This window comes from Arachis hypogaea, chromosome 2 (assembly GCF_003086295.3).
Source record: "Arachis hypogaea cultivar Tifrunner chromosome 2, arahy.Tifrunner.gnm2.J5K5, whole genome shotgun sequence".
NCBI classification, from domain to species: domain Eukaryota; kingdom Viridiplantae; phylum Streptophyta; class Magnoliopsida; order Fabales; family Fabaceae; genus Arachis; species Arachis hypogaea.
Window position 1 is genome coordinate 42,813,159 of NC_092037.1, and position 13,492 is coordinate 42,826,650.

General features: G+C 39.9%; 1 non-coding gene across 1 annotated transcript; it reads left to right on the plus strand.

The window, feature by feature from the left end:
* Positions 1–564: 564 nt before the first annotated feature.
* Positions 565–672, plus strand: LOC112764936 (small nucleolar RNA R71). Its single transcript, XR_003183410.1, has one exon. It is a non-coding gene; the product is annotated as a small nucleolar RNA R71 (small nucleolar RNA).
* The last annotated feature ends 12,820 nt before the right edge of the window (positions 673–13,492 follow it).

Consider the following 13,492-nt stretch of genomic DNA (forward strand, 5'->3'; position numbering starts at 1 on the left):
TCTGCTTGGAACTCTCTGTTGTTGCTGAGAAGATGATGGAAAAGGCTTGCTATTGCTAAACCTGTTTCTTCCACCATTATTGTTATTGAAACCTTGTTGGGGTCTCTGTTGATCCTTCCATGAAAGATTTGGATGATTCCTCCATGAAGGATTGTAGGTGTTTCCATAGGGTTCTCCCATGTAATTCACCTCTTCTATTGAAGGGTTCTCAGGATCATAAGCTTCTTCCTCAGATGAAGCTTCCTTAGTACTGCTTGATGCATTTTGCATCCCAGACAGACTTTGAGAAATCATATTGACTTGTTGAGTCAATATTTTATTCTGAGCCAATATGGCATTCAGAGTGTCAATCTCAAGAACTCCTTTCTTCTGACTAGTCCCATTGTTCACAGGATTTCTTTCAGAAGTGTACATGAATTGGTTATTTGCAACCATTTCAATCAGTTCTTGAGCTTCAGTAGGCGTCTTCTTCAGATGAAGAGATCCTCCAGAAGAGCTATCCAAGGACATCTTGGACAGTTCAGAGAGACCATCATAGAAAATACCTATGATGCTCCATTCAGAAAGCATATCAGTGGGACACTTTCTGATCAATTGTTTGTATCTTTCCCAAGCTTCATAGAGGGATTCTCCTTCCTTCTGTCTGAAGGTTTGGACTTCCACTCTAAGCTTACTCAATTTTTGAGGTGGAAAGAACTTTGCCAAGAAGGCATTGACTAGCTTTTCCCAAGAGTCCAGGCTTTCTTTAGGTTGAGAATCCAACCATGTTCTAGCTCTGTCTCTTACAGCAAAAGGGAATAGCATCAGTCTGTAGACCTCAGGGTCAACCCCATTAGTCTTGACTGTGTCACAGATTTGCAAGAACTCAGCTAAAAACTGATGAGGATCTTCCAATGGAAGTCCATGGAACTTGCAATTCTGTTGCATTAGAGAAACTAATTGAGGCTTAAGCTCAAAGTTGTTTGCTCCAATGGCAGGGATAGAGATGCTTCTCCCATAGAAGTCGGGAGTAGGTGCAGTAAAGTCACCCAGCACCTTCCTTGCATTGTTGGCATTGTTGTTGTTTTCGGCTGCCATTTGTTCTTCTTCCTTGAAGAGTTCGTTCAAGTGCTCTAAAGAGAGTTGTGCTTTGGCTTCTCTTAGCTTTCTCTTCAAGGTCCTTTCAGGTTCAGGATCAGCCTCAACAAGAATGCCTTTGTCTTTGCTCCTGCTCATAAGAAAGAGAAGGGAACAAGAAAATGTGGAATCCTCTATGTCACAGTATAGAGATTCCTTTAGGTGTCAGAGGAAAAGAAGAATAGAAGACAGAAGTGGAAAATTCGAACTTAACAAAGGAGATGGAGTTCGAATTTTGCATTAAGGGATAGTGTTAGTCCATAAATAGAAGGATGTGAGAAGGAGGAAAGTCATTTTCGAAAATTAAGTGGAAAATTTAAAAAAATATTTTTGAAAAACATTACTTAATTTTCGAAAATGAAAATGGAAAAGAAATCAAGTGATTTTTGAAAAAGATTTTGAAATTAGAAATCAAAAGGATTTGATTGAAAACTATTTTGAAAAAGATGTGGTTAAGAAGATATGATTGATTTTAAAAAGATGTGATTGAGAAGATATGATTTGAAAAACATTTTAAAAAGATTTGATTTGAAAATTAAAAACTTGACTAACAAGAAAAGATATGATTCAAACATTAAACCTTTCTCAACAGAAAAGGTAACATACTTGAAATGTTGAATCAAATCATTAATTGGTAGCAAGTATCTTTGAAAAAGGAAAGAAGTTAATTTTGAAAAAGATTTGATTGAAAAATTGATTTGAAAAAGATTTGATTTGGAAGAAATTTTGAAAACTTAGAAAAAAATTGATTTGAAAACAAAATCTTCCCCCTTTAGCCATCCTGGCGTTAAACGCCCAGAATGGTATCCATTCTGGCGTTTAACGCCCAAAATGCTACCCTTTTGGGCGTTAAACGCCCAACCAGGTACCCTGGCTGGCGTTTAAACGCCAGTCTGTCCTTCTTCACTGGGCGTTTTGAACGCCCAGCTTTTTCTGTGCAATTCCTCTGCTGTATGTTCTGAATCTTCAATTCTCTGTATTATTGACTTGAAAAGACACAAATTAAAAATATTTTTGGATTTTTAATAATAAGGACAAACCAAAATGTAACAAGAATCAAATGACAATGCATGCAAGACACCAAACTTAGCAGTTTGTATACTACTGACACTAACAAAACGAAAATGCATATGAGACACACAAAACACTCAAGTCAATAGAATTCAAAGATCAGATCAAGCAAATCATCAAGAACATCTTGGAGATCAATAAGACATATGAATGCATGCAATTGACACCAAGCTTATGATGAGACTCTAGACTCAAACAAGAAATATTTTTGGATTTTATAATTTTGTAAATTTTTTTGTGTTTTTCGAAAATTAAGTGGAAAAAGGTATCAAAATTCTCAATGAGAATTCCAGGAATCAGTGCAATGCTAGTCTAAGACTCCGGTCCAGGAATTAGACATGGCTTCACAGCCAGCCAAGCTTTCAAAGAAAGCTTCGGTCCAAAACACTAGACATGGCCAGAGGCCAGCCAAGCCTTAGTAGATCACTGCTCCAAAAGCAAGATTGATAAGAAATCAACAAGCTCTTGTGGTGATGAGTTGAAACCTCGGTCCAATCAGATTAGACATGGCTTCTCAGCCAGCCAGATTTCAACAAATCATCATGAAACTCTAGAACTCATCTTCAAGAATTTCGAAAAAAAATAAATACCTAATCTAAGCAACAAGATGAACCGTCAGTTGTCCAGCCTAAACAATCCCGGGCAATAACGCCAAAAACTTGGTGTTGTTGCCGGATCTTGGCACTGATGTTACCAAAAGCTTGCTCAAAACTTGAACAATCCCCGGCAACGGCGCCAAAAACTTGGTGTCGCGAAGTTGTGAACATTACTTTTTCACAACTCTCATAATCCCCGGTAATGGCTCCAAAAACGTGGTAGCTCAATACCATGGCATTACACAACTTCGCACAACTAACCAGCAAGTGCACTGGGTCGTCCAAGTAATAAACCTTACGCGAGTAAGGGTCGATCCCACGGAGATTGTTAGTATTGAAGCAAGCTATGGTCATCTTGTAAATCTTAGTCAGGGAAACTCAAATGGATATAGTGATGAACGAAAATAACACAAAGGTAAAGATAGAGATACTTATGTAATTCATTGGTAGGAACTTCAGATAAGCGTATGAAGACGCCTTCCCTTCCGTCTCTCTGCTTTCCTACTGCCTTCATCCAATTCTTCTTACTCCTTTCCATGGCAAGCTCGTGTAGGTTTCACTGTTGTCAGCAGCTACCTCCCATCCTCGCAGTGAAAACTAATGCTCATGCACTCTGTCACAGTGCGGCTAATCACTGGTTTGGTTCCCTCCCCTACCGGAATAGAATCACTCTTTTGCGTCTGTCACTAACGCCCAGTAGGTTACAGGTTTGAAGCACGTCACAGTCATTCAATCATTGAATCCTACTCAGAATACCACAGACAAGGTTTAGACCTTCCGGATTCTCTTGAATGCCGCCATCAGGTCCTGCCTATACCACGAAGACTCTGATCTCACGGAATGGTTGGCTCGTTTGTCAGGCGAGCGCTCGGTTGTCAGGTGATCAACCATGCATCGTGCAATCAGGAATCCAAGAGATATTCACCAAGCCTCAAATGCTTGTAGAACAAGAGTGGTTGTCAGTCACTTTGTTCATGAGTGAGAATGGTGATGGGCGTCAATCATCACCTTCATCAAGTTGAAGAACAAGTGATATCTTGGAACAAGAACAAGCGGAATTGAATTGAAGAACAATAGTAATTGCATTAATACTCGAGGTACAGCAGAGCTCCACACCTTAATCTATGGTGTGTAGAAGCTCCACCGTTGAAAATACATAAGCATAAGGTCTAGGCATGGCCGAATGGCCAGCCTCCCAATGATCTAAGATTGCATAAAAAATGAAGATAGCTACCAAAGTCTTCTATACAATAGTAAAAGGTCCTACTTATAAGAACTAGTAGCCTAAGGTGTACAGAAATGAGTAAATGACATACAAATCCTCTTCCGGGCCCACTTGGTGTGTGCTTGGGCTGAGCAATGAAGCAAATTTCGAGCAGAGACTCTTCTTGGAGTTAAACGCCAGCTTTAGTGCCAGTTTGGGCGTTTAACTCCCATTTGGGTGCCAGTTCCAGCGTTTAACGCTGGGATTTCTTGAGGTGACTTTGAACGCCGGTTTGGGCCATCAAATCTTGGGCAAAGTATGGACTATCATATATTGCTGGAAAGCCCAGGATGTCTACTTTCCAACGCCGTTGAGAGCGCGCCAATTGGGCTTCTGTAGCTCCAGAAAATCCACTTCGAGTGCAGGGAGGTCAGAATCCAACAGCATCTGCAGTCCTTTTTGGTCTCTGAATCAGATTTTTGCTCAGGTCCCTCAATTTCAGCCAGAAAATACCTGAAATCACAGAAAAACACACAAACTCATAGTAAAGTCCAGAAAAGTGAATTTTAACTAAAAACTAATAAAAATATACTAAAAACTAACTAGATCATATCAAAAACATACTAAAAACAATGCCAAAAAGTATACAAATTATCCGCTCATCAGAGGTACAACCTGCCTTGTTCTCATTACAATTGGCAGATAAGTCCATAAGACAAGCTTATGAAACAGTAGAGGACGTGCTAGTAAAAGTTGAAAACTTTTACATCCCTGCTGATTTCATAATCCTAGATACTAGGAAGGAAAATGATGAATGCATCATCCTAGGAAGACCTTTCCTAGCCACAGCAGAAGCTGTGATAGATGTCAACAGAGGAGAGTTAGTCCTTCAATTGAATGGGGAATACCTTGTGTTTCAAGCACATGGCCATCCCTCTGTGACAAAAGAGAGTAAGCATGAAGAGCTTCTCTCAGTTCAAGGTCAAGAAGAGCCCACACAATCAGACTCTAAGTTTGGTGTTGTGAAGCCACAACCAAACTCTAAGTTTGGTGTTCAAACCCCATATCCAAACTCTACGTTTGGTGTTGGGACTAGATAACATTGACTTGATTGCTCTGTGGCTCCCTGAGAGCCACTGTCAAGCTATTGACATTAAAGAAGCGCTTGTTGGGAGGCAACCCAATTTTATTTATCTAATTTTATTTTATTTTGTTTCTTTGTTATTTTTGTGTTTAATAAGGTACATGATCATGTGGAGTCACGAAAAAATCAAAAAAATTAAAAACAGAGTCAAAAACAGAAGAAAAAAATTTTTCACCCTGGAGGACGCACGGGCTGGCGTTCAATGCCCAGAAGATGCATCTGGCTGCCGTTCAACGCCAGAACAGAGCATCTTTCTGGCGCTGAACGCCCAAAACAAGCTACATCCTGGCGTTAAACGCCAGGATGCGCACGCAGAGGACAATCTGGCGCTGAACGCCAGAAACAAGCTTGAAACTGGCGTTCAACGCCAGAAACAAGCATTACATGGGCGTTTAACGCCCAGAACATGCACCAATGGGCGTTTGAACGCCAGAATGGTGCATGAAGGCAATTTACACGCCTATATGGTGAAGGAATGGTATTTCTTTTCACCTCAGGATCTGTGGGCCCCACAAGATCCCCACCTCAGGATCTGTGGACCCCACAGGATCCCCACCTACCTTTTCTTTTAATCCTAATCACACTCTCCTAATCCAAATCTCATTTTCAATGTCACACTTCCCAAAAACCTTCACCAATCACCTCAACCCCTCTTCCCAATTTCCCCATGCACCATTCACATCAACCTCCTCTTCCCCATAAACCCCACCTACCTCCATTACATTCAAATTCAATTTCCCACCCTTTCCCACCCAAAATGGCCGAAACCTAACCCTCCCCCCTCCCTATAAATACCTCTCCTTTCTTCTTCATTTTCACACAACACAACCTCTTCTTCTCTCATATAGCCGAACCCCCTTCTCTACTTCTCTACCAAAATTCTCTTCTTCTTCTTCTACTCTTCTTTTCTTTTTTGCTCGAGGACGAGCAAATTTTAAGTTTGGTGTGGTAAAAAGCCTAAGCTTTTTATTTTTTCATTCACCATCAATGGCACCCAAGACCGAAGTTTCCTCAAGAAAAGGAAAAGGGAAGGCAAAAGCTTCCACTTCTGAGTCATGGGAGAAGGAGAGATTCATCTCCAAGAGCCACCAAGACCACTTCTATGATGTTGTGGCAAAGAAGAAGGTGATCCCCGAGGTCCCTTTCAATCTCAAAAAGAATGAGTATCCGGAAATCCGACATGAAATTCAAAGAAGAGGGTGGGAAGTCATAACCAACCCCATGCAACAAGTCGGAATACTGATGGTTCAAGAGTTCTATGCCAATGCATGGATCACTAGGAACCATGATCAAAGTATGAACCCGAATCCAAAGAACTATATCACAATGGTTCGGGGAAAATACTTAGATTTCAGTCCGGAAAATGTGAGGTTGGCGTTTCATCTACCCATGATGCAAGGTGATGAACGCCCCTACACAAGAAGGGTCAACTTCAATCAAAGGTTGGACCAAGTCCTAATGGACATTTGTGTGGAAGGCGCCCAATGGAGAGTAGACTCCAAAGGCAAACCAGTCCAACTAAGAAGACTGGACCTCAAGCCTGTAGCTAGAGGATGGTTGGAGTTCATCCAAAGATCCATCATCCCTACAAGCAACCGATCTGAAGTTACTGTGGATCGGGCCATCATGATTCATAGCATCATGATTGGAGAGGAAGTGGAAGTTCATGAAGTCATCTCTAATGAACTCTACAAAATAGCTGACAAGCCTTCATACATGGCACGGCTAGCCTTCCCCCACCTCATATGCCATCTATGTTATTCAGCCGGAGTTATCATAGATGGAGATGTCTCCATTGAAGAAGACAAGCCCATCACAAAGAAGAGGATGGAGCAAACAAGAGAAGTTCCTCACGGCCCTCAAGAAGAACATGAGGAAGTTCATCATCAACAAATGCCTCAAGGAATGCACTTTCCTCCCAACAACTATTGGGAGCAACTTAGTACCTCTTTGGAAGACTTGAGCCATAATGTTGAACAATTAAGGGTGGAACACCATGAACACGCCCTCACTCTCCAAGAAATAAGAGAAGATCAAAGAGCAATGAGGGAGGAGCAACAAAGGCAAGGAAGGGACATAGAAGAGTTGAAGAACATCATTGGTCCTTCAAGAAGAAGACGCCACTAGAGGTGGATTCATTCCTTGTTCTTTATTTTCTTTCTGTTTTCGGTTTTTAAGTATTATGTTTATCTATGTTTTTGTGTCTTTACTTCATGATCATTAGTATGTAACCATGCCTTAAAGATTATGAATAATTCCATAAATCCTTCCCCTCTCTTAAAAGAAAAATGTTTTAATTCAAAAGAACAAGAAGTACATAATTTTCGAAATTATTAGTGAATTTAATTTAATTATATTGATGTGGTGGCAATAATTTTTGTTTTCTGAATGAATGCTTGAACAGTGCATATTTTTGATCTTGTTGTTTTTGAGTGTTAAAATTGTTGGCTCTTGAAAGAATGATGAACAAAGAGAAATGTTATTGATGAACTGAAAAATTCATGAATTGATTCTTGAAGCAAGAAAAAGCAGTGAAAAAAAAAAATGGCGAAAAAAAAATAGAAAGAAAAAGCAAGCAGAAAAAGCCAATAGCCCTTAAAACCAAAAGGCAAGGGTAGCAAGGATCCAAGGCTTTGAGCATCAATGGATAGGAGGGCCCAAGGAAGTAAAATCCAGGCCTAAGCGGCTAAATCAAGCTGTCCCTAACCATGTGCTTGTGTCATGAAGGTCCAAGTGAAAAGCTTGAGACTAAGTGGTTAAAGTCGTGATCCAAAGCAAAAGAGTGTGCTTAAGAGCTCTGGACACCACTAACTGGGGACTTTAGCAAAGCTGAGTCACAATCTGAAAAGGTTCACCCAGTTATGTGTCTGTGGCATTTGTGTATCCGGTGGTAATACTGGAAGACAAAGTGCTTAGGGCCACAGCCAAGACTCATAAGTAGCTGTGTTCAAGAATCAACATGCCTAACTAGGAAAGTCAATAACACTATCTGAAATTCTATGTTCCTAGAGAAGCCAATCACTCTGAACTACAAAGGAAAAAGTGAGATGCCAAAACTGTTCAGAAGCAAAAAGCTACAAGTCCCGCTCATCTAATTAAATTAATATTCATTGATATTTTGGACTTTATAGTATATTCTCTTCTTTTTATCCTATTTGATTTTCAGTTGCTTGGGACAAGCAACAATTTAAGTTTGGTGTTGTGATGAGCGGATAATTTATACGCTTTTTGGCATTGTTTTTATATAGTTTTTAGTAAGTTTGAGCTACTTTTAGGGATGTTTTCACTAGTTTTTATGTTAAATTCACATTTCTGGACTTTACTATGAGTTTGTGTGTTTTTCTGTGATTTCAGGTAAATTCTGACTGAAATTGAGGGATTTGAGCAAAACTCTGAAGAAGGCTGACAAAAGGACTGCTGATGCTGTTGGAATCTGACCTCCCTGCACTCGAAATGGATTTTATGGAGCTACAGAACTCCAATTGGCACGCTCTCAACGGCGTTGGAAAGTAGACATCCAGAGCTTTCCAGCAATATATAATAGTCCATACTTTATTCGAAGAATGATGACGTAACTTGGCGTTAAACGCCAAGTACACGCTGCTGTCTGGAGTTAAACGCCAGAAAAACGTCATTATCCGGAGTTGAACGCCCAAAACACGTCATAACCTGAAGTTTGACGCCAAGAAATGCCTTAGCTCGTGGAATGATCAAGCTCAGCCCAAGCATACACCAAGTGGGCCCCGGAAGTGGATTTATGCATCAATTACTTACTCATGTAAACCCTAGTAGCTAGTCTAGTATATATAGGACATTTATCTATTGTATTAGACATCTTTGATCTCAGTTTTGTTTTATTCTTCATCTTAGGGGATCATTGATCACGTTAGGGAGGCTGGCCATTCGGCCATGCCTGAACCCTTTGCTTATGTATTTTCAACGGTGGAGTTTCTGCACACCATAGATTAAGGGTGTGGAGCTCTGCTGTACCTCAAGTATTAATGAAATTCTATCTTCTTTTATTCAAATCTCTCTTATTCTTATTCCAAGATATTCATTCGTACCCAAGAACATGATGAATGTTATGAGTCAGATTACCCTCATTATCATTCTCACTTATGAATGCGCGTGATTGACAACCATGTCCGTTCTACATGCAACAGAGCTTGAATGTGTATCTCTTAGATTCCCCAACAGAATCTTCGTGGTATAAGCTAGATAGATGGCGACATTTATGAGGGTCCGGAAAGTCTCACCTTGTCTGTGGTATTCCGAGTAGGATCCTGGGAATCCGGAAAGTCCAACCTTGTCTGTGGTGTTCCGAGTAGGATTCCGGTAATGAATGACCGTGACGTGCTTCAAACTTTAACCTGCTGGGCGTTAGTGACAGACGCAAAAGAGGGATTCTATTCCAGTAGGAGCGGGAACCAACCGGTGATTAGCCGTACTGTGACAGAGTGCGTTAGCATAGTTTTCACTGCGAGGATGGGATGTAGCCATCAGCCATGGGTGATGCCTCCAGACTGGTTAGCTGTGCGAGTGACAGCCGCACAGGATATTTCCCCGTGAGGAATGAAAGTAGCCACAGTTGATGGTGAACCACTATACAAAGCTTGCCATGGAAAGGAGTAAGAAGGATTGAGTAGAAGCAGTAGGAGAGCAGGCGTCCTTGGGCTCTACAGCATCTCCACATGCTTATCTGAAATTCCTACCAATGAACCTGCATAAGTATCTTTATCCCTTTCATTATTTCTGTTTTCAAAAACCCATAAACTATTTTAATCTGCCTGACTGAGATTTGCAAGGTGACCATAGCTTGCTTCATACCAACAATCTCTGTGGATTCGACCCTTACTCACGTAAGGTTTATTACTTGGACAACCCAGTACACTTGCTGGTTAGTTGAACGGAGTTGTGAAAATAAACAATGCCCTCAGAGTAAACATCCTACAAGTAGAAAGAACAAGTGATCACAATTTCGTCCACCATTCAGCTTTCAAGAACACCAAATTAAGTTCAAATCAATTCTTGACAGAATAAACCTGATTTCAAGCTTTTAAAAATTAACTTTAAAGAAGCATTTCAAGAACGGTTCATTTCACAAAACCGAACCATAACCCAGCCAATCAAACATTCATATTCGTTCAAGACAATCCACAATCACATAAGACTTATACAATCACTCTCAGATATATTTTCTCATGTCAATATCCATATATAATAATTCTAATTCATAAAATATGGTATTCTGAAAGAGGCCCTACCTCAAAACGCAAAATCATAACCCGAGCGCCTCACAGAAATCCTTTCGTCTTAACCCAAAATCAACAACCAAAATCCTGACTCCGCTTGTTTTTCTCAATAGTAGAAACAGCCTCAACGTCATGTATAAGCTCAGTTACTACTTTCTAACACATCAATATCGCGGAAATCTTAAAACTCATCATTGAAAACAAATGGCGAGGATTCCGAGATAAAAACACTTACTGAAATAAAAGGAATGGCACAACAACCACCGCAACACTTATGCAACATGCAATCATCAGAACTCAAACCTACATTACCAAGCCTTAGGGTCTTTAACCAAGCATAACCGAACGCTAAAGCAGGATTTTTTGAAACGTAAAATACTTACTGCACTAACAAGCGAAGCAGCTGCAATTTCGAATCGACCTGGCAAAAGATCCGTTAGCGGCCAGAAGCACCGATGGCCCAACAGCAACTTTAATTTGACGCGCAAATACCGGGACTCAATCCTATGTAACCAACATATCAGAATTTCTAACGGATTATAACAGAGTGCTCAATTTAAGGGGTTTCGGAAGCAAAATGCTTACCAAGAAAGGCAGGTTCCGGCGGCCACAATACCGCTCCCGGCAGCCAAAGGCGCATTGGCCATGACAACAACAGCAATGGAGTTCCAACCATGGCAGAAACCCCTCCTACTTACCCATTCCAGTCTCCTTCTCCCCAACAGCAACCAAGGCAGTGGCGGAGCCTTCACAGCGCTGGCGGCAGCTCAACAACGGCGGTAACAGCGGTGCCGCCCTTCCCCTGTGGACGCATGCGTGCTCCTTTTTTCTCGCGTTGGGCTCCTGCATTGCATCCATCATGTTCGCAGTTCTGGGTCCGGTGCAGCTCAATGGCGATCGACGGCGACTCCCAGAGCTCCAGCGACGGCAGCGAGGTACGACGGCCAACCAACGCCTCCTTCCTCTCTCCTATGTGCTCCCTTTATGCATGAGCTTTCTCTCGCTTTCGTGATACTCCTCAGGCGACAGAACGGGGTGATTGGTGGCAGAACCGCGACTGGACAGGGACGAACAAGACGGGTTCAGCGGCGACACTTGTCGTGGCTCCAGCAACAAGGGTGACGGCATCTCCCTCCTCTATGAACGTTTCATCTCTCAGATCTCCCTTCCAGAGCTTCCTTTCTTTCATATTTTCTGTGTCTGTTGCATCAATGAGAGGAAGAAAGGGAGATAGGTAGGGTGCGGCTATTGGGTCATGGGGGAAACGGGTATTGGGTTAGGGTTTCAGGGTTTTATTTTCTTTTTGAAAATTAGGGTTAAGGGCATTTTATTAATTTCAAACGAAATTGGAAAAAATATAGTAATTGAAACTCAAATTAAATGCAACACTAATTGTATATAGAAAATACTATTTACTCATCAATTTTATAAATTATTTTCAATAAAATGTCCAAATCTAAAAATTAAAAAGAATGTAATTGATTTCTCTTTTTTCCAAAACAGCAGTATTAACATATTAAAAATATTAATTATTTAGTCCAAATCATATAAAATATTTATTATTTCACAACTACCAACTTTATAATTTAAATACAGAAAATAATCCAATAATTATAAAATTGGATAACAAATCCAAATTTATTTCAAATTTAATTAATCAAAACTTGCTCTAATTTTCTTTAATAAAGAAATTTCTAAAATTAAAGCTATGGAAACACTGAATTTGAAGTTAGCTAATGATAGCCCTTTTTCAAAAGTTTTGGGTCTTACAATTTGCAGTATTTTATTATTATAGGAATTCAAATCAAGCCTATATAGATTATCCACCAAACGACCAGAGCAAATATTATTCGAATTATAAAAGAGATTGGCTTTATTGTTTCTGAACGAGCAAAAATAACCCGATTTGTCCAAATGAGAAACAAAAACCTACTTTCATCTAAATGACGGTATATAAAAATGTCCCTAATAAATCCAAGTAAAATCCACTCGTGGAACATAATCTAAAGGTTCCTATTACTTCGACTGCAACTATATTGCCGTCTGCCACATAGATGTATCTTTCAACATCACTTGGCGGTTGGCTCCACAGGAAATCCTGCATAGTAACACTTACATAAGTAGTAGCAGCAGAATCTACCCACCAAGTATCAACAGGTGCATAACTTAAACTAGTCTCAAAACAAGCGAAAGTAAGAATTATACCCTTCTTTACATACCAAGTGGCATATTTGGTACAATCCTTCTTTATGTGTCCCACATTCTTACAGAAAAAATAAGTTGAAACTTAATCTTGTTTCTTAACCTTTTTCTACTGAGAAGGCACATCTGTAGTAGTAAGACGCTTTCTTTTATACTGAGAAGATGAAACCATGTGAGCACTTTCAGTCTTTTTTGCTGTAGTCTCTCTTCTTCTTGCACACAGTGAGATATAAGCTCATTTAAGGACTAAGTGTCCTTCAGAGTGTTATAACTCACTTTAAATTGCCCAAAGTGTGCAGGAAGGGAGATTAAAAAGAAATACACGAGTAAATCTTCAGACAATTCTAACTTTAGTACTTTCAATTTTAAAACAAGATGAAACATTCCCATAATATATTCTCTTATGTTCCCTTTACCTTTATACCTCATGGAGACAATTTTGCCCAAAAGGCTACTTACCTCCGCCTTTTAATTCTTTGTAAAGAATTTTTTCAACATCTTTCAGGAATTGTTTAGCATATTTTATCCTCAGTAATTGAGCTCCGAAACGCCTTAGGAATTGAGCGCTTCATGATCATAATGCTCATTCGATTAGATCTCTCACACTTCTCTATTTTAACCTCATTCAGATTTTCTGGAGTGGAAGTGGGTTTTTCCTCTCGAAGAGCTATATCCATATTCATACAACTGAGGACAATCTCCATGGTATCCTTCCAAACATTAAAGTTTGTACCACTCAGCATAGGAATACTGCTAATTTGTGTAGAAATATTAGTAGCTAAAGCCATAGTTTCTAGATTAGAACAAAAAGAATATGCAGGAAATATTAGTTAAATAATAGGAAAAATCCATATTGAGATATCTAGGACAACATTAATTTTCAATCTTTGGATAGAAAATTAACTAT